Below are 18,295 nucleotides of genomic sequence, written 5' to 3' on the forward strand. Positions count from 1 at the left end.
AGTTTAAACTAAACTGCTGTGTTGTGTTTATGCTCGGAAGGCTACATCACACAGCACTCTTTTGCTGTGTTGCCATGTTTGTTATTAATAAGCGCTTTTATGCTTGTTGTTTGGTCTTAGATCAAAAAGCTTCGGCACTTAAGTCTTAATAAATGGTCTGTTGCAGATTTTTGCAGAAGTCTTATAAAATATATAAACAATTTGCATTTTAAGGTTTGTTTTTGTCTTGTCTTTATTTGCTTATTTTTTCAGTGAAGATCTGGCAACCCTGTCACTTTGGCGTTGGGCTCTCCAGGGCGGCTAGCTCTGTGTCATATGTGCAAAAGTGAGGACTTGTTTCACTGTTATTTTTATTTAGAGCAACCAAGCAACAAACATGCAACATTGTGCAGCGCCTGGTTGCGGAAGAACACAGTTGCTTCCTTTGGATTCTGATATTAGGAATGCGTGGTTGAAGTTTATTTTTAAGTACGTTTGTCGAGACGGCCTCAAAACCCAGGTAGAAAATAGCCTATTACTTATTGATTTTGATGTTTTCGAATGTAAACACCCTCGAACGTCATAAGTAGACCTCAGACAACAGTATAAAATAATAAAAACGGCCAGTTCAGCACACCTTTAAAGCGACATTATTGGACTTCTGCTCACGGCTCCCCCATGTGGTTGTTAAGCGCAATTGTCTGTTACAAGTGCCGTAAATAATGTTGCTGTATAAGCTTCCCCGTGGGCAGCGCAATACACATGCATTTGTTGACTAAACTGATGAAACCGGCGAATGCATTCTTTGGAAACCATTTCGCACTCTTCCGTAGGCAGGGGATGGGCGGGGCTGTGTGTACCGACCCGAACACAGAATTTACAGAGTGTGCTTGTAGCTGCTCTGAGGCTGCTCAGGTAGCAGCGTGAGTAGAATTCGTCCAGTTAAGAGTTGTTCTGCCACTGAAATAATTTAAGAGATATTAATTTTTACATCGAAAAAACTATAAAGTGTTGCTTTAAATATAGGCTTTCTAGACATCGCACATAAACTCCCAAAGGTCGGCACCAAAATTATGCCGTATAATAAGTAGGGTTGGGTACCGGACTCGGTACTTTTAAGGGCACCGACCGAATTACGTCGGTACTACCGAGTATCGATTCACATTAAATCAATCGGTTTGAACCAGATTTCGGTACTTGAGAACGTATCGGGTACTGCGCGTGAGCAGGTACGAGAGAGAGAGAGAGAGAGAGAGAGAGAGAGAGAGAGAGAGAGAGAACATTTTACTTCACGCAAAGCGAAACTAAAACCGCTAATAAAGCAGGCTGTCCTTATCAACGTACAAAATGAAAATAAACACTCGACTCTACATATGGTTATCATATTTATATTATTTATTTCACTTGCTCTTGTTCAGAAAATTAAGTATACAGTCGCGTTAAGGAAGTGCGCGCTCAGACGCAGCCGGCACGCACACACATAACACTGCGCTGAACATTTAAGTTTGTTAAGGCGCTTTGTGTTTTCTGTCCACCAATGAATAAAATCATCTCATGAAGTCCTGAAACAAAGTTATTAGTGACAGATTAGAGCAGTGGATGGAAAGAGGTGAGTGAGGCCAAGGTGCAGTTTAAAGCTGTGAACAGCGCCGAAGGAGACTGATGCACATTTACATCATGTATTATTGTATGATCAACATTATATATTTATATGTAATTCTTTCAGTATCTCTGTTAAAAATGTATATTACAAATCAATCTGTTATTTTCAGTAATGATGCTGTTAAAAATATTTTTGTAGACAAGTTTTGTTTTTCTATATTATCTAATGGTCTGTTAATGGTGGAGGACTCATGGTTTAGGTAAATTATCACACTGCATGAATAAATGATTATGTGTGTGAGGAGGAAATAGAATAAGCTGGTTGTAATAGTTATTTCTATAGTCTTTGTGTAAAATTTCAACAAAATGTTTGAATTGAGAGGTTTGGACTTTTTTTCACTGAAATAAATAAAGTAAAGTACTGAAAAAAGGTACCGTTTGGTACCGGTACCGAATTCCAGGTACCGTTTTGGTACCGGTACGGTACCGGCTAAAAAGTGAACGGTACCCAACCCTAATAATAACATCCCATAGGGACGCATTACACAGATCCACATTTTTAACCTAATATTTGTATTTGCTGTGTAGTTTTACGCTCTGCAGGCTCTTCATGCTATTGGTTTCCTCCGGTACCAGAAGGCAGATCAGGTGAGCTCAATGCTCATGCATAAAGTTGACTTTGCACAACTGTCACTAATGTCGCTCACATCAACTTTCATCTTTCTAACATCGCCTTAGACGGAAACTGTCTAACACGCCTATTACATATAGACACAACTGCATGCAACTCCACTGTCATGTGTAAAATAATACCTTACGGTCTTCTCTCTCTTTTCCAAGCTAGCTTTTCATTTTACCCCTCACTAACTCTTTCTTGCTCCCATGAGCACACAGCTTGGCCCCGTCTGACACGTGGAGATTATCTAATACCATCAAGGCAAGAAGAAAGATAAAACGCTGGTGTGTTAAAGAAAAAGACTTTTTCTCAGGATGTGTGTGTGATCCTCAGTATTCGCTCAGTAACCCGCACAGAGCTGTCTGTGCCTTTATCTGCTCCAGGCATCATGATGGTTTAACTTCACAATCCCTGCTCCGATTCCTGCTTTTTCTCCATCTTCTCCGTCTCTTCCCACACTCTCGTGCTCTCCGGAGGCATTGAGCGCTGCGTCAAAGCTTCAGGCAATAAAATCACTCCAGCATTACCCACTGTTGCTTCACCTAGAAACGATTCCTAGCCTACAGTTTAACGCATACTGCATTGCACACATTAAACACCAAGCATGTGCAATGGTACGCATTATGAAACGACAAACACTTCACACAAAAAGCTCTGAATATTTCTGCAGAAACCACCGATCTTTTACAAAATACTATACTGTGGATTCTGCATCCTTTGCATGCTTGGTTATTAAATATTTTGGGGGAAATTGCAAGCAGAGAGCATCTTTCTTCATTGAAAAGCAATCAAAAGTAGCCATGTAGTGGATTTTTTTATGCACTTTGGTTCTTTGCCCCAAATATTATGGAGGGTCCTGTTTCATTTAGAAAACATTTATTTTACTTTACTCAGTCATCTTTATTAACAATGTACAGCTGCAAATTAATATATATGGTTTGGCGCATTTTAAATAACAAATAATTATTTTTAAAACTGAGGAAGGGAAATTGCCTGGCCAAGTCAGTCACCTCATCTGAGCAGAATGGAGCATGATTTCGATATGCTGAAGAAAAGATTCCCTTATGAAAATTAGCCTTTGTTTTTGTGGCAAAAGTGTAGTGACCGTGTTTTTTGGTGCATTGATTACTACTGGTAAAATCATGGTTTTACCATAGCAACCATGTTTTAACTACGTATGGTGTTTGAAAATCATGGTTTGCAAAACCATGGTAATATTGTGGTAACCATGGATTTACTATAATAACTAGGGCTGTGTTCAAAATATAGATATGGCGATACATCGATTCTGCAGCACTTTTGAAATTAACCAATTATTATGCAAAACATTTTGTGTAACAATTATTAGTGGTGTAAAGGATCTGATCGGAGTTAATCCGTGTTCCATATGGATCGCCCCTCACGATTTTATGTGACCTGTGGATTAACTGTAAAGTTTCACCATCATAAAGAGAAAGTTTAAGAGCGCGCTCTCTTACCTTCTCTCTGCATCCGTGAGAGCAGTATACGTGAACGTATAATTCACAAAAATGTTTGCGTTTATGGCAAAGTGTAAAGTTAGTGTCATGTAGGTGCTAATTCAACACACACAACGCAGCGCTGCTTCTGCCTTATCCACTATAAAACAATTAAATCAATTAAAATCAATGAAACTCCCGCCGCTGGAGAGATGTAGTGACGTGCCGGTTGCTCATAATACAGTAGATGTGGAAGAGCCACAGTATGTGCGTGTAATAGAAAGTGAAGAGCAAAAAATTAGTATAAAACATGCATACGTATGATGTAGCCTAGAAACCCTGTTTTACAAACAAGGGTCTCTGTATAAGGACTTGATCTTCTGCAAGTTTATACTCATTCTCAAAACTACTTTATGCATTGATTTGTAAGATTAACTGAAAAGTAGTTATGAATGGCAATTTTCTGCAAGTATATTTTGCTCTAAATCTATTCTGTCATATGAGAAATGTAATAAAAAATGTGCCCGTATCGCATCATAGCCTTGTATCGGGATGCATATCGTATCGTGAAGTTGTTGGCGATACACAGCCCTAATAGTAACCATGTTTTTTTGGTTTTAACTGTAGTAAAACCATGGTTAATTTTCGTAAGGTTCAAGGAGACTTGCTCCCGAAACAAGCATCACCAAAGAAGATACCCAGCACCTGCTGATGTCTAAACTGTAGGTTGGGAATTTTAAGCATGTATTGCCTGCAAATGACATGCAACAAAGTATTAAATGTGACTAGTTTCATTTATGTGCCATTGCTGTTTCCCATTGTGATGGACTGGCCACATGTCCAGGGTGCTTCTCTGCCTCATCAGCACTACTTGTCAATGATTTAAATACAAATCTAAAGCTGTGGGGTACATATGAAAAAAAATATTATTTGTCCGGAATTTAATTTAACATCCTTATATTACATTATGAATTGCAATTGAAATATGCAACACATTTCAAAAGGCAATGATACGTGAAATTATGTTTGCGTAGCTAGAAGCCGTTGTGTTTACATACTTGAGTATATTTGAGGGAAGTCAACCTACGCATGGCTTTCTTTTAGCGGTTTCTGCACAGTAAACTGTGGGAAAAGAATGTAAAAAAGTCAATAAAAAACACAGATTTTAAATGGTACCTTTACACTACGGTAAAACAAAGAAATAATCTCTGCTGACAGTAGATGACACATGCTGACCTGAGCATATAACAAGATCACTGACAATCTCGATACTAATCCAGTCACGTTCGCACGCAGTTGAATTAAATGTGTGACACAGGAAGAAAGGAAGCCATAGGAGTTTGGAACAATGAGAGTGAGTAGATGACATAATTTCAAAAAAGCGAAACCGTTGAGTAAATGTCAAATAACAAAAGAATAGTTTTTAAGTGACGTCATCATCCTAAAAGCTTTGATGAGGTATATGATGTCCACAATGATAACCGTGACACCCTAAAATAACAGAAACCATATTACAATCCACCATAGCTGACAATTCTCTAATTTCATTTGCAAAACAATCCACATATGGTCATGCTATGCAAAAATAAGTAAAACAATATCTCCAAAACGAGGCAGTTGAAAATAATGAAATATAATTTGCCAGGAGATGTTGAGTCACTATCAAGTTCTTAATGCCAGGACGCTTTTTCCATGCCGTGCTGACATGGCCTTACTCATCAGCAAGAGGTCTCCTCTCATCAAGAAGCAAAGAAAGAGCTGAACGTGCGTCATTTTGGAACATCAAGCAACGACAAACAAACACAGCTAAATATTCTATTACGCTATTACAATGCTGGGCCATGTTTCCCGTTACCTGTGTGTTGTACTGAACATTGTTTGCGTTGTTGTTGCATGTCAACACACACAATACAGCTGTTTAACATTGAAACACCGGCCAAAACATCAAGAACACAAGAGTTATTTGAAACGAGGGAACGCTTAGCGTTGCAGTACACATGCAGTACAGCGTGTTGGAAAAGTGTGTTGGCCCTTGATTTAATGACCTGCAGCAGAAACCAAGTTTTCATGATACCAGTTTCCTTCTGCAAAACCTCTGCAGAATAACTGCTAATTGTGTTTTATAAAATTCAGCTACAGTGATTTCAACAAACATCCAGTATACTCAATAGAACAAATACAGTGTTGGGAAGATTACTTCGGAAATGTAATAGGTTACAGATGACACGTTTTTTAAATGTAATGAGTAGTGTAACTATTTAATTACTTTATAAAAGTAAAGTAACTGATAACATTCGATTACTTTTCGAAATTTCTCACGAATATGTGAGAACTGTTCATAATTTTCAAATATTTAAACCTGGCGGGGTTAACCTTACAGTAGTACTCAATACTGAGTAGTATCAGACTTTCAAAACCCTTCATCAGTTGAATTAAGATTATAATAAACGATAAACTAATATAGAGTGATTTGTCCACAAGGTAGCGCTTGAAGATAACATTCCTCATAGGAAAAGTTTCAAACCCTCGAGAAGATACGATACGCAAATATAAGTGTGAAAATAAGTCTTAAAATGCTACCTGTCTATGCGTTTAACTGCAGGTGACAAACTGGTTCTGATCGTCATTTAAAAAGAGGCAGAGCCTACAGAAAAGCTTTGTTATAGATTAGTGCTAGGTAGAGAGCCTGTTTGAATACACCAGGCTGAACTGAAAACTGAAATCATTTGAAACAACTGCATGTTATTTTATATAAAAAAGTATATATTTTATTTTTATAGTGTTGTACATTAAAGGAGTCATATTGCACGGCTAAAACGAATATTATTGTTTGTTTTAGATGTAACGCAATGTGTAAACACCATTTAAAGTTTAAAAAACGCTGTATTTTCCACATACCGTGCATGTTTGTATCTCCTCTTAGCCCCGCCTCTCTGAAAGGCGCTGATTTTTTACAAAGCTCATGGCTCTGAAAAGCGAGGTGCGCTATGACTGGCCAATTCACCAGTGCGTAGTGATCGGTCAAATACTGCAAGCATTTCACGGAAATGTAACGCCTCTTACCATATTCGGAACATCAGGTTCCAAAGCAATTGTACTGACAGGCGATACAATGAGATTTACAATTACGCCCACCTTAACTAGATTTGGGCGGTCTTAATCAAATCATGTTACGAAGTTACGTAGATTTGTGGGGGTGTGGTTACACGAGGCGTTTCAGGCAAGTCTGGTTGAGCATTCGCTTTTAGATAGAATGACTCTTTTGTTCCCACACTTTCATTTGTGCAATTTTACACGTCTAATACATGCATGAGCAACTTATAACGCACCAAAGACACAGAAAAACACGTACTTCCGCCATATGACCCCTTTAAAGGAAAATAATTGGTCTTGTGTTAATATGTTCTTGTGATGAATCGTTTGTTCTTGCTGTGGATTTGAAATGATCCAGCGCTGTCTCAAGTAATAGACAGATATGATGTTTCCTGAACTCATGAGCGGTTAGTTTTCATATCTCAAATATCAAATTGTTCATCTTCAGGATCAAAATAGCCGTCATAGCAAACAGCGAAGCGTAGTAATGCGCTCACGTTGAGTGTGTATAGTTGTCAATGGAAATCCGTGGAATTTGTTATGAATGGAGATGAACATCGTTAAATAAACTGGACATGAACCAAGCAATACAGAGCTAAAATACGATTACATTAGCGTTGTGTAGCAGGCGGGATTAGTCACTGGCTTTTCTAATCCTACATTATTTAATGATGATGGCGCATTTTGGTGGATTTCTCCACATAGCATCTAATTGGACTTAAAATACTCCATCATTTTTATCATACAGTAACGAGTAATACATCAACATCATTCTAAACAAAAGGGTCTACTTTAATTTGTTTACACTCACAATAACGACAAAACTGTTTGCTTTTATTAAATGAAAGGTTCGGCATTGAAGCCTTCGATGTCGAAAGAATTTTAATAACAAAGATATTTTGCACTGGACTGTTATAGACCCCTTTACGGCGACATCACGCTTAAGTCACGGCATTAGCTGGAGGCAAACCAAAGGGAAAACTGGAGGCGGCCAATACAAACCAGTTTAGATTCGTCTGCATAAGGAGTTTAAAATATCATCTTGTTGTGTTGTTTAGTGCCACAATCGACAGAATACAGTCTCCAATTTGATATTTTAACACATACCTGCTGCCATTGCCAAACAAAAACACGGACAACAGCTGTAGTTAAACAAAATAAAACCAGCGGACTGAACAGAAACGATCATCAAACATTCCCGCGTTTCACTTCAAAACACTTAAGATTAAAAACTACTGTCTTTTGTGTCTAAAAATATCTCACGTATTCCCAAATCAGAAAATGTTATTTTTCATGTAGCGATAACTTTTGAACGCATAGGGTATGCCTGCTAACTTTGTTAGTTATAGAACTAGCAGTTAACTATCGGCCAGAAACTAAACATAAAGGAAAGTGTTTGTCATCTCTTCTTTAGTTGTCAAAAGCGCATTAGTATAAAGCCAGAGGGAACAGTGATGTTATGTGTCAGGTTTGTGTTCAAGTAAATGCATTTGCTAACGTTTGCCACTGTTAGTACACACAGGCATCTATAGATGTATACGCTCTTTATCTTTACTATACACGCTTGGTTTCTCTGTCTGGTAGGTGTAGATGTCACTTAACTGGAGGTAATCATGTCAGTTCTCTCTGGATCCATTGAGTGAGCACGTACAGGTCAGCCAGGTTCATGGCGATAAAGTTAACTTTTCAAAAACAATCGCGGTCCTAGACAGTGAGTGACCTCACATGTTACAATTTAATCTGATTTTTTCTAGTCATTGTTAAAAAGCAAGAAAACAAAACGTGCTACCTAGCATTAGTAATGCGGTCAGGGGGATCTTTCTGCCTCCACAAAAACGCGCCACAATGTTTACTAACAGTAAAGGCGTCTATAGTTCCGCACATATCAGATTTCTGAATGAAGTTTTTTTTTAATTGCAGTGGAACGCCTTTTTATCGCTCACCAGGCAGGCGTCAATTCTCAGACTGGTCGTAGCTTTCAGAAGCAGTGGGGACTGATGTGATTGGCAGACGTGGCGTCTAAAATGAAAAGCGAATCAAAAGCATCAGAATAGCATGGCTTTACTAAACGGCCTTGGCAGGAGGCAAACAGAAAATATTCAGATGTAATGCCCTCATTAAAGGGAACTCAGGGTATAGAGAGATGTATAACTTAATACGTTGTAATAGCCTTACACTACTTGCATTTGTCGTTAGAAACCCATCAAATATTTTATTTCTTTAAAAAAAACCTAAATGTATTGCTCATTTTAACCTAAGGAGGCCGCCATGTTCTTTTTCGATGACGTAAATTGGTTGAAGAAAATAAAGACGCTATTTAGTGTATTTTCATACATTTTAATATTGTTGGTCAGAAACAATACAAACATACATATTAATAACCAAAATCATTGCGAATTTAATATATACACAATGTTTTTAGCCATAATAAAATGCATTTTATCCAGATTTTGACTTTAGCTTATTGTCTTCTCTCTGTCGCTCATTAGCTGACGGGGGCTAATATTCACGTGTGCTCTAATACAGAATAAATAACCAAACCGCAAGCGATCTTATTATAGTGTTTATCAGTATATTCTCATAATGTATAAAGTATACGATAATAGTGGATGCTGATGTCTTAAATAGTCTTAACTGTCTTAAAGACGGTAGTTTAAAGCTATGATTTAATGCACGTTTAACTTGAACAGACGCTTACTGAACGCATTCTTCTTTTATGGCAGACAGGCTGGCTTGTGTCAAGAGGACATACCGCCACCTACTGTCCCTGTGTATTTATATATCTGATCTTATGTTTGACGTCTCATATTTTACTTTTATATATGGAAAACGTGTGTGCTTCGCTGTAGCGTTAAGAGAACGGGTTTAGGTTGCAACCATTTGACGTCACGGATTTTGACACAAAAAATGGCGGCCTCCAAGTCAAAATATTTTTTTCAAAGTTTATGAATACTGTGACAGTTTTTTTATTTCACATTTATAAAGTCAATGCCATTGTTAATATATTAAGCCATACATCTCTCTATACCCAAGGCTCCTTTTAACATTTTCGTAAGTAACTGTAATTTAATTACATATTTTTCACAGTACCTGTACGAATTACAGTTACTTTTATTTTGTAATTAAATTGCATAACGCCGTTACATGTAACTAGTTACTCCCCAACACTGAACAAATACGTCAAACAAGATTTTTGAAACATGAATGAAGAATTTTCACAGACTGTGTCCCAAATATTTTATCCAATACATTATTGCATAATATTTTTAGTGTTATAAATATGAGGATGTTCTTAGTAAATTCTTTTACATTACCGTTTTTATTTATGCGGCAGATGCTCTGATCCAAAGCGACTTGCAGTGCATTCAAGCACATTTTTTTCCCCAGCGGTCCATCATTCACTTCATACTGTGAGAGTGAGGAGGAGCACTGCTGAACTTCTCTGGCACAATTCCCACTTCCATGATGACAGTCAATAAGTAACATCCACTTTAAATCAAGTCCCTCCCGTAACTAAAAAAGCTACAACTTTTTGCAAGCTGCATCCAAATATACATTTATTTCTTACCGCTATTCCAGCATCTATTGCTATATTCATGGCGACGACCAGTTAATCCATACACAAGTTAACACACTTGTGTTAATACGACTAATATCATACTAGTCCAATTTTTGTGGCCCGTTGGCACTGTTGCCTCACAGGAAAAACGGTCCCAAGTTCTCCCTGTGTCAGCATGGGTTTACTCCTGGTACTCCGGTTTCCTCCCAGAGACCAAAGACATGCAGGTTACGGTCAACTCGAGATATTAAAATATCCCTCCCCCTGCTTGTGTAGGCTAACTTGTGTATGGATTAACTGGTTGTTGCCATGAATATAGCAACAGATGCTGGAATAGCGTTAAGAAATAAATGTATATTTGGATGCAGCTTGCAAAAAGTTGTAGCTTTTTTAGTTACGGGAGTGACTTGATTGGAGGCTCTTCTCCTCAGGATTGTGGGTAGTGCAGTTTTTGAACAGGAATCAAGCAAGACACTGACCTGTGGCTTCTACAGAAGGTATTCCATTGCTTATCAGAGCTTAAAGATATTTTTAATAGGTCATATGTTATTGCTAAATTTCACTTAGTTCATGAATAAAATAAATGAACCTTTTAAAAACCCGACTGTAGTTTTATTCTTAACTTATTTGCATCTTGCTGTACATTGTTGAGCTCCTTTCAGCTTTAACTATGTACTAAGTCTGTGCAAAGCAACGTTCGACCATTGTTACACCACAATTGCTTTCAATATATTGCTTTTTAATATGTTCCCACGGTAACCAGAGCCATCACCAAAATACAGCTATTGTTTGCAATAAAATGTGGGATCCAGTCAATCCCAATCCCTGTGGGACCACTCCCTTACGAAAATTTACCATGGTTTTACTACAGTTAAAATTGAAAAAAAAAACATGGCTACTGTAGTAAAACAAAGGTTTTCACAAAATAACCATGGTTTTGAAAACCATGTTTTTTTGTAAAAACCATAGTAAACGATGGTTACTGTAGTAAAACCATGGTTTTGCCCTAAGTCATCAATGCACCAAAAAAACATGGTTAATTTTCGTAAGGGAGATGCCACTAAAAAATAAATGCATTTTTATTAAACGATAACAATGATTGAAATCAAATTAAAAAAACCTTCAACATATTCAGCAAGGTAATGTACGTTATTTGACTTAGTAGTACTTTTGTACTCTAAGTACTGTGAAGATGCCATGGTACACATATTGTAGTAAATCATGAAAATAGCCTACACTTCCATACCACTGTTTTAAAGGTATCTGTCAGTCATCTTCACCAAACTACAGCTTATAAATCGAATATGCGAAAATGAAAAAGTGCTGGGACGAAAAATATACGACTGATACATCAATATATTTTGGTAAACATTCTTCTACAACTAACATATTTTCGCTTGTATAAACAGATGTGGTCTGTGTCAAACGGGACGTACACACGAAAGCAAACGGTGAATTCCCGCTTCACTCACTTAACTACGAAACATGCCCGTTTAACTACAATATTAAAATAAGCTTTAAATAAACTTTTGCAACACCGAGGCTAGTGCTTCAAACCCCACAGAGTTCCCTGCCTAGACAGCATATTTCGGCGTCATAAATCGCACAATCCAATCTCGTGTACTGCAAAGCTCACTTTTTGGCGCTATTCTTATCGTTTCCCACTATCGGGACTGCAAAACACTTGGTGTCATGCTGTCTGTGTTTAGTCTGTGAAGAAAACAACTCAACGGTGTGTTACTCCTCAGCAGTCGTCGTTAAAGAAGCCAGGTGAGGTGAGAGTAAATGAAGATAAATACCTGAACCTGTTGACTCCGCCCTCCCGCCGCCTCACTGACGCCTCCAGCAGATGCAATGCGTTCAGGACGTCGCGTGAATAAAGTTCCCCGTCCGATCCAGAAAAGCCGAATAATCGTGAGATTCAGAGCTTTTAGATGTGTATTAGTTACCGTTGATCCGCATGAAAGGCAGCGGCCATTGGAGAGTCATGTGTACTGTGTGTCTGTGAAACCCAACACGAGTGAATAAACCCGCCCCGTTTCCTCAAAGTCCCGTTAACTCTCTCAGCTCCATCTGTGACACTCATCACCGTTTCTAGAGGGACTTTTACATTTGTGTTGGTCTCAAAGCTAACCATTTGGTCAGTTTGGTGTATGTGGAGGCTTTATGAAAAAAAGTTTTAAGTTTTAAAGAGCGTTAATAAGTTTATGTGTTAAATGAAAGGAAAATTGCAACTGAACATTTTGACACCATAAACACTCATTTCTGCTCATGCACACCAAGTATGTAATCATACATTTTTATTACTTATTTTATGCCTTCTTCATTTCTTTTAATTACAGCCTACTACTTTAATAACTTGAGATTATTGCTGTAATAAACTTTGCAAATTAAATGAGTTGATTTCATGTTTATGAGTTTCTGGGTGTGTTGAATGAAATGTCGCATGGATATGTAACATATTTTTAAATAATGTACTTCAAGCAGCATTAAAAAACAATGCAGGGCTTTACGCACATGGCAAAATGTACAGTATCTGTCACAACTGTGCTGATGCATATTTGGCATTGATGTGTAGTTTACCCCGATCAGATTTGACTTGTGCACTTACTGTAATGCAAACCACAGACAAGAGGGAAGTCTGCGATGTGATGTTCCAGATTTAGCACGTTGTAAATGAGACCGTTTTCACACATTGTAAAGTGTCTTCCACACAATGTTCAAAATAACATCTTTACAGAGCTCCACGCCGCATGCTGCTGAAGTTTAAATGGTGTACTCAAAGAAATCAGCACTTATATCATTTAAAATTCAGATTTGCACAAAATCAGAATGCCCATCATTCACAAAATTCTACGTATACCTTGGCTTTTGCAAGCTTGCCTCACGTGTTGTATATCTCTCTGCTAGAGTTTTTAAGCATAGCCAGAATTTGCAGACATTTTTATATAATATTTTGCATCTATTTTTTTATTTATTTTAACGAAGAAAAAAGTCACGATGAAGTGAACCCATTGACCTTATTTACATACAGTACTTATTTTAATTTTAAACAATTAATAAACTAATAATTTCAAACAGGAAGTGAATCCTGTTTTTTCCATCTGATCACCTGTTATTATCAGCAGGTGTTTCTAAGAATCCTTGTTAATATCTTCATCTGGTTTCTACCCCAGGCTTGTGCCCAGTGTTATTTTGGGAGTAATATTAGCTCTCCTAATCAACACACACACACGCATCTCAGAGCCAGAGACGTGACCCACCCAAGAGAAACATTTTCGGTATCTTAGCTAACATGTTGGTGCCAAGAAGACAAATAAAGTATGGGTATCATGGATCACACGCAGTCTGAAATCAGAATGGTGTCCAAAAGAAGCCCTGCCCACCTCTCTGTCTACTTCCAAGAATGGAAGCTCTGTAAACCACGCATGAGAAGTCCAGTGGTCAGTCCATCCTTAAAGACATCAAACTAATTTCATTTCATCATTTGTTTATAAAGCACATTTAAAAACAACCCAAGGTTGACCAAAGTGCTGTACAGATCAGGAGGCTCAAATAAAAAACAGAATCTTTAACAATCTATAAGAAAACATAATTGAAAGAAAAGAAAGAAAATAAATAAATAGATAATAGATAAAATAAAAATATATATATAATTAGAATAATACATAAAGACCCGCGCTAAGAAAACAAGTTTTCAGTTTTGATTTAAAAGAGGAGAGTGATGACACCATTCGGATCGATACCGGGAGGCTATTCCAGAGTTTAGGGCCCGCTATCACGAAAGCGCGGTGCCCACGATGTTTGAACCTTGATCTACGAACAGAAAGCACTCTAAGGATTACGACAACGTAAAAGATCAGATAAACAGGTTGGAGCTAGACCGTGTAGTGCTTTAAAAACAAGAACTTAAATTCTCTGTTTGACTGCTAGCCAATGCAGAGAAGTTAAGATGGGAGAAATGTGATCGAATTTGCGACTACCAGTCAGCAGCCTGGCTGCATGACAGTATCAAAGTTCTTTAGAGAAAGAACAGGTTTAACTTTTGCGAGACATCGTAGATGATAAAAACATGACTTGACAACAGAATTGATCTGTTTATCGAACTTGAGAGCTGAATCAAACAACACACCAAGATTTTTCACAAATGCGGCACATAAGAACTTCAGTCGCCAAGGTCGAGATCTCCCAAGTCATAAAAATCACTTGGACCAAACAGTACTGCTTGAGTTTTATTCTCATTTAAGACCTCTTGATGTGCTGAGTTTATTTAAAGTGTTTTTATTTTTTTTTTAAATGCTCAATATGCTGAAACAAAATTTCTTCAGAATTTCTTAAGTACTATATATTTTTTTAAATATGCAATCAAGTGTGTTTTTAAGCACACATCATTTCTTCACAAATGTTTATACTCTGATGCTCACCAAGCACCTATCCATTCACTAACTAACATGCCTGAAAACAAAATCATGTTACATGTCACTGCATTTGCCTAAAGTTGCAAAGTCAGGGCGTTGTACCTTTACAAAATATTTTTGTAGTTTTGTTTAGCATGTGCAAAACTATGTATTTTTTAAGTTATGTCTGTCAAATAAACATGATCTATTATCAGAGCCTCAAGTGTTCTCTGCATGTCAATCATCGTCAGTTCAGGTTAAAACCACAACATACCAGTCAAAAAGTGACTGTAAAAGGGCAGGAGTTGCAAAGTGGACCAGACTTTGCAGGAAAAGAATTTCCAGTCTGTGTGTATATCAAACTTGCTCATTTGTTTCAAGACATGTGGATTTGTATTACATGTATACAGCTTTCCGAGCATTGTGGGAGCATTTTGGCTACTGTCTACTTGAAAATTTGTTTGGTTGCTTAAGGTGAACCTGACTTTGATTACACCCCCGTTTACACACTTGCATCATCACTGTTAGTGCCATTAGGAATACTAGCGGCAGCTGTTTACAATCGTAACTAGGTAACAACTCATTAGGTAAGTCGGCAGTTTCATTGTGTTATGCCAACGTTTGTCCTTTCGGATTTACCAATAAACTTCACAGAGCGGCACCAGCGTCTGTCTACCACAGATGTCCTGCAGAGAATGCAATTTACATTCTGAATGCAATGCAGAGTCATGCGGATGAGAAAGACAATATACTGCCCGTGTGAAGCCATGAGGGAGCGCTGATGCAGGGGCCGTGGTCAGCGGAGGAGCTGAGGTTGTTACACATGGACGCAAATGTCTAAAATCATTGTTGGGCATTCATTCAAGGAGTAATTATTTACCTGTTTGAAAAAGTTGTCGGAGGATTGGTGTGGTGACACTGATATCGAGCTGTTTATAGCATGGTGTTAGCTTTTTACTTCTGCCGATTGTATTTAGGCTTCGAAAATAGCAAATATTGTGTTCATCTGTAAAGATAATGTTGATAGACAAAACGTGTGGACATCATGAACATTTGTTAATCACAGATTTTATTTTTGCGATCTTCCAAAGTCTATGGGAAAAATGCACGGGCTTTCGGTCGAGGGAACCAGTGTGACGCTTGCTTCCGGGTTAGCCTACAAAAATACGTCATCTCTGAGCCACCCCATCCGCGTACAGCAACAACTGTAGCTCCAAAGTGCCTTAAAATACCACATCTCTGTTGGTCATCGAATGAAATCCCACATCATTGTTTGTCTTACCACGTCTTCTCAAGAACAACTTATTTATTCATACATCCGGCTGACAAGTACGTGCCGTTCTGCCTGTCGCTAACCCAACTGGTTTATCTAGAGAGGCTGTACAGGCTAATGACATTAGCCGTTAGCCCGCAGTGATGTTTTGTGCGGTTAGGACCACGGCACAAAGTTCCAGTGTTATCTAATGCAACCACAGCTAGAAAACACAATGAAGAGAGTGTGTTGTATGACATTTCCGCCAGAGGCGTCATTCACAGCGAGAGTAGTTTTTATTTTGTTATTGGGTATTATAATTAAATAGGTAATCCAGAGCTAATTCTTTCCATATTTTGTTGAGCAGCAATGTTTTCTTTATCACACAGCTCTTAAATATGCCATCAATGCAAAATAATGAAACTTACAAAAGAGCTCTCAGATTAAAAGTACTAGAACAATATAGTCTGATCTATGGGTACATGTGAGGATGACATTATAAAAGTATATTACATTTATTTGATCATCAGCTTCGTCACACCTGCATGTCCACCCACATTGACTAGTTCTGGAGCCACCGCCTATGAGACCTTATCATAAAAATGACATTCATTATTATCATGCCTTTCTAGAGAGCTGCATGTAGGACAAAGGCTGTGAAGCAGGACCATGTTGTGCTCCACCCCGTGTTGTGTTTAATTCAGGGGTGAAAGGGGCTGAACGTACAGCAGAGATCTTTATCAGAGCCTGGAGGAGGCTACAGAGCTCAACTAGACTCTTATGAATCAAGCTATAGGAAAACACAGACAGGCTTAAAAATAAGTTTGAGATAACATACCATATACATAGAGTCACGCACACCACCTAATTCCATATCAGTCTCCCATATCTCCCGCCACCCACCTGCGCTGCGGAGAAACCATTATCCGCTTTCAGTTTTCGTTTTTATTTTCCTCCTTCCCATCAACCCTGTGACAGGCGAGTCTTTCGCGGGATCCCGACCATCTGAAAACATGTGGTAAGCCTCGTGGAATGTTTTAAATGGCTCCCAGATGTGAACGTAAGACAGTTTTAACCCTTTACCTTCACGAAGAACCACGCAGAAAGATTTGTCACAACCTCTGCAGGTGACCCAGAATGCAATGGCACACCTGGTTTTCAATCAACCAAAGAGAGCCCACACCCTCCCGGTCTCGCTCCACTGGGTGGCCGCATCAGATCCAAGGGTTTGACACTGGCCTTTGGGACGGTCACTGGAACTGCACCCTCCTTCCTCAAAACACAAGTGTACATTCCCTACTGACATCTACGGTCAGTGAACGAGCGACGCCTGGTTGTTCCTACAAAACGAGGCATGAAATCACTTTCCAAAAGCTAAAATTTACTCTTTATGCTCCTCTTTGGTGGAAGGAGCTCCACCCGAAAACTAGATTTTTTGTTTTACTACTGCTCGAAATTGAGTCTTGCTACTTTGAGCTTAGCATTATGTAGCCTACTATGTTCTTAGTTGGCTGTTACAAAAAAATGCTGAAGATTTGTGTTCATTAGTCACTTTGGATCAAAGCGAATGCTAAATAAATGTTGTACATGTACACTTCCATCTTTCCTTAAAGCATTATTTTAGTTACATGTTTGAAAGCATGGCATTGGCAAGGATAGGTTCAGTTTCCAGAAAACACACACAAATATGAATGCCTTGAATCCATCGCTTTAGAAAAATTGTAAATGTAAACTGTTGATACCAGTGGCCTGCTTGTTTCATTCAGCTCTTGACAGATGCCTTTGGCACGTTCGTGCTACTGAGCAAATGAAGGCAGTAAAGAACTACTCTACATCCCCAGGCACTGATGCTCTGCTGCTAACAACTGGCTTACCCACAATCCCTTTCTACATGAAATGCTTGTCCTTTTTTAATGTGTTTTTTCATAATCCAGCTTTATTTCATGTGTTATTAATTAGCCATCTATGGAGATCTACTGTAAAAATGACAAAGTTGATGTTTTATAATGTAGAAATGTTCAATTTACTTTAGATATTTAGCAGATGCTTTTATCCAAAGCAAGAGTAAAGAAAACAATAAAGCAAATTATTGATCATAGGCAGGCAATAACACGAGAAGTTCTATAACAAGTTACAAGGTTTCAACAATTGTTAGACAATACGTGACATATTTAGTTCAGCAGACTTCATAACATCACCTAAAGTTTGAAAGGCATAAACATACTTCCCAATCGACTAGCTACACTGACCTTGGGTCATCCCTATTGTCGAGCCCTGCTT

The 18,295-nt window shown here is 38.2% G+C and overlaps 1 protein-coding gene across 5 annotated transcripts in view; it reads right to left on the reverse strand.

Annotated features, from left to right (window-relative positions):
- Positions 1–12,373, reverse strand: part of raraa (retinoic acid receptor, alpha a) — a 102,403-nt gene extending 90,030 nt beyond the window's left edge. For all 5 annotated transcript variants that reach the window (XM_057358164.1, XM_057358163.1, XM_057358162.1 and 2 more), the window contains exon 1: positions 12,166–12,373. The gene's annotated coding sequence lies outside the window, so the exon portion shown is untranslated. The remainder of the gene's footprint in view (positions 1–12,165) is intronic.
- Between the last annotated feature and the right edge of the window lie 5,922 nt (positions 12,374–18,295).

This window comes from Triplophysa rosa, linkage group LG18, assembly GCF_024868665.1.
Source record: "Triplophysa rosa linkage group LG18, Trosa_1v2, whole genome shotgun sequence".
In the NCBI taxonomy this organism is placed as follows: Eukaryota; Metazoa; Chordata; class Actinopteri; order Cypriniformes; family Nemacheilidae; genus Triplophysa; species Triplophysa rosa.